The sequence below is a fragment of the Mchenga conophoros genome, linkage group LG8 (genome assembly GCF_057382185.1).
Source record: "Mchenga conophoros isolate Kocher_MC1m ecotype Shallow Benthic linkage group LG8, M_conophoros_male_GT1.1, whole genome shotgun sequence".
Taxonomy (NCBI): Eukaryota; Metazoa; Chordata; class Actinopteri; order Cichliformes; family Cichlidae; genus Mchenga; species Mchenga conophoros.
This window is the reverse complement of record NC_140533.1, coordinates 1,357,565-1,360,704: the sequence shown is the minus strand read 5'-3', so window position 1 is coordinate 1,360,704 and position 3,140 is coordinate 1,357,565.

Sequence of the window (3,140 nt, the reverse complement as noted above, 5' to 3'; positions counted from 1 at the left end):
TGGCATCCTCGAAAGAGTGACCTTTATCCTTAAGATGCAGATGGACTGCTGAGTCTTGTCCTGTGGAGGTGGCTCTTCTGTGTTGTGCCATGCGCTTGTGAAGTGGCTGTTTGGTCTCTCCAATGTAGAGGTCTGAGGTCACATAGCTTTTTTACAGGAGACACATTTATCTGATGTTGAGCATGACAAGCTAAAAAGGTCGTGGGCACAACAAGTGTTTTATTCATCTCACAAATCTGGCAGGAAAAGAGGGGTGGCTATCCTAAAGACCCAGATGGAAGGTACATTATGGTCAATGGCTCCATCGATGGAGTATTGGTTTCTCTCTTCAATATTTATGCCCCTAATGAGGATGAGCCAAAGTTCATACAATTTTTAATGTTCTGGTATTTTACTGCTTGGAGTGATTTTGACTGTGTCTTGTCACCTTACATGGACAAACAACCAAGCTCTAAAAGTCATGTGTCTCACATGAGTAAAGCTCTAAAACACTTAACAACTGAACTGGGACCAACTGATGTTTGGAGAAATAGGTTTCCTAGAGTCAGAGGTTATACTTCTTACTGGCATAGACATGCATCCTATTCCAGGATAGATTTATTTTTTACCTCCAAAACAGAAGAACATAGAATTAACAATATTGGAATTTTACCAATTACACTATCTGACCATGCACCGCTATCACTCTCATGGGACTTAGGATTGACACCAAAACTAAAACTTTGGCCTCACTCCTAAATGATAGCGAGTTTTGTGAGTTCATACATCCATCCATTCACTTCCACTTATCCTTTTCAGGGTCGCTGGAGCCTATCCCAGCTGTCATAGGGCGAGAGGCAGGGTACAACCTGGACAGGTCGCCAGTCTGTCGCAGGGCCAACACACAGAGACAGACAACCATTCACACCTAGTGGCAATTTGGATTATCCAATTAACCTATCCCCACAAGTTGCATGTCTTTGGACGGTGGGAGGAAGCCGGAGTACCCGGAGGGAACCCACTCAAACACGGGGAGAACATGCAAACTCCACACAGAAAGACCCCGGCCTGATGGTGGAATTGAACTCAGGACCTTCTTGCTGTGCGGCAACAGTGCTAACCACTGTGCCACCGTGCTGCCTGAGTGAGTTCATACATACTGAATTAAATATTTACTTAGAATTGAATACAACTCCGGAGATATCGCCCTTAACTCTATCAGATTGCACCAAGGCATACATTAGAGGTTGCATAATATCATTTGCAAGTGCCAGAAAAAAAAAGGGAGGCCAGGTGGTGTGAATTGGAGGCCAAAATAAGGCACCTCGAGCAATAACACACAAAAACCACAGACAGCCGACTAGCTGTCCGATCTGAAAGTGCTGCGTAGTGAGATTAATAGTTTAATTAACAATAAAATTGAGGGCAATTTAAGATACATTAAACAAAAGTATTAGGAACAAGGTAGTAGGGCTGGTAGAGTGCTGGCAATAAGACTCAGGAAACAGCAATTCTGCAATATGGTCCAAAAGCTGAGATCGAATCAAACCCTAATTACTAAACCAAACCAAATTGGCAAGTTGCTTTGCCAATTTTTCAAGTCATTATATAAAAATTCAGATACATGCAAGGATGACAGTACACTGTCTGATTTCTTAGAAAAGATCAATCTAAGAACACTGCTGGAATCGGTAGCAAAAGAGTTAGATGAACCAATTCAGGAACAAGACATTTTACAGGTGATTTCAAACCTTAAAACTAAAACAAGTCCTGGCCTGATGGTTTTATTAATGATAAAGACTTTAAGGAAAAAGTCGCCCCCTTATTACTAAAAGCTTACCCCTGCGCTCTGCGCAGAAGGAAATTGGGTTAAGGCTGCTGACCTTTGCAAGCACCATCTTACCCTTTCGACCATACATACCTGTACATGACACAAACATCACACGGGGTAGACAGGTCAGAGAGGTATAACTATGGAAAATGCACCACATGAGGAAAGACGAGGAGAAAAAAGAACTCCGCCCAGACTGAGCTGGGAAAAACCACCTCAGCACGTGGCTAAACACTGAGAAGACAATATGATCATTGGAATCCCTGCTTTTCTCTAACATTTCACTTAAGATGTGCATATGGGGGAATGGACAAGGGTCACACTAAAGATTTGGCGTAGAATCAAACAAACATTTGGTCCAAAAGAAATTTTAATTGTATCAAGCCTTTCCAACCTGCAGGGTTTTTGTCCTATTATGGAAGACCCTGGCTTCAGAGCATGGTCAAATAACGGGCTTCATAAACTTTGTCATGTTGTGAGGAATGAGCACCTGAGTTCAACAGCTGAGAGGTCAGTTTCTACAGAGCCCCTCTGATGACATGGTCCAAAAAATAAATAAATTGTGGCCACAAAATACTATTTCGTGGGCACGAAATGCTAATTTGTGGGCACGAAACACTTGACCGATAACCGTGATCCTTCCCAGGCCCTTGCAGTTGGTTGACAATAAAATCTATCCCAGCGTCCAGGTCGTACTTACGTCTGTAAAGCAACTGGGCTTGCAGTATCCTGTTTTAACGTCTCTCCGTAATAATGGTTCCTTGCATTGCAGGCTTTTCAAAATGTATTTGTAGCTCATTCCCAGCCTAAAATAAAAGTCAATCATACCGTCTCTGCCCACGGTGTGTAGGTTTAGCCTACTCTCATGCTTATGTCTCTACGCAGCTGTCCAGGATTGTATCAATATGATGTGCGCACGTTATCTATTTTGTTGCCACAAATGCAGAATTCGTTGCCACGTTTTACCCAATTCGTGCCCACAAATGAGCATTTCGTGCGCACGTTATACTATTTCGAGTGCACGAAGTAGTATTTTGTGGCCACAATTTATTTATTTTTTGGACCATGTCATCAGAGGGGCTCCAGAAGTTTCAGCTTCCTTCTTCTGACTTTTTTTTAGATTTTTGCAGCTAAGAAGTTTTTTGACAAAACATAAAGAATGGAAGCAAGTTTGGAGCCCTCACCCATCGAGGAAATATCTCTAAAAATATTTCACAGTAATTCCTCCCCAAAATTGATTAGTAATTTCTATCATGCATTTATGAGTTTTAATACAAGTGCAACTTTGTATATTAAGGCCAGGCGGGAAGCTGAGCTTGGCACTCAAATC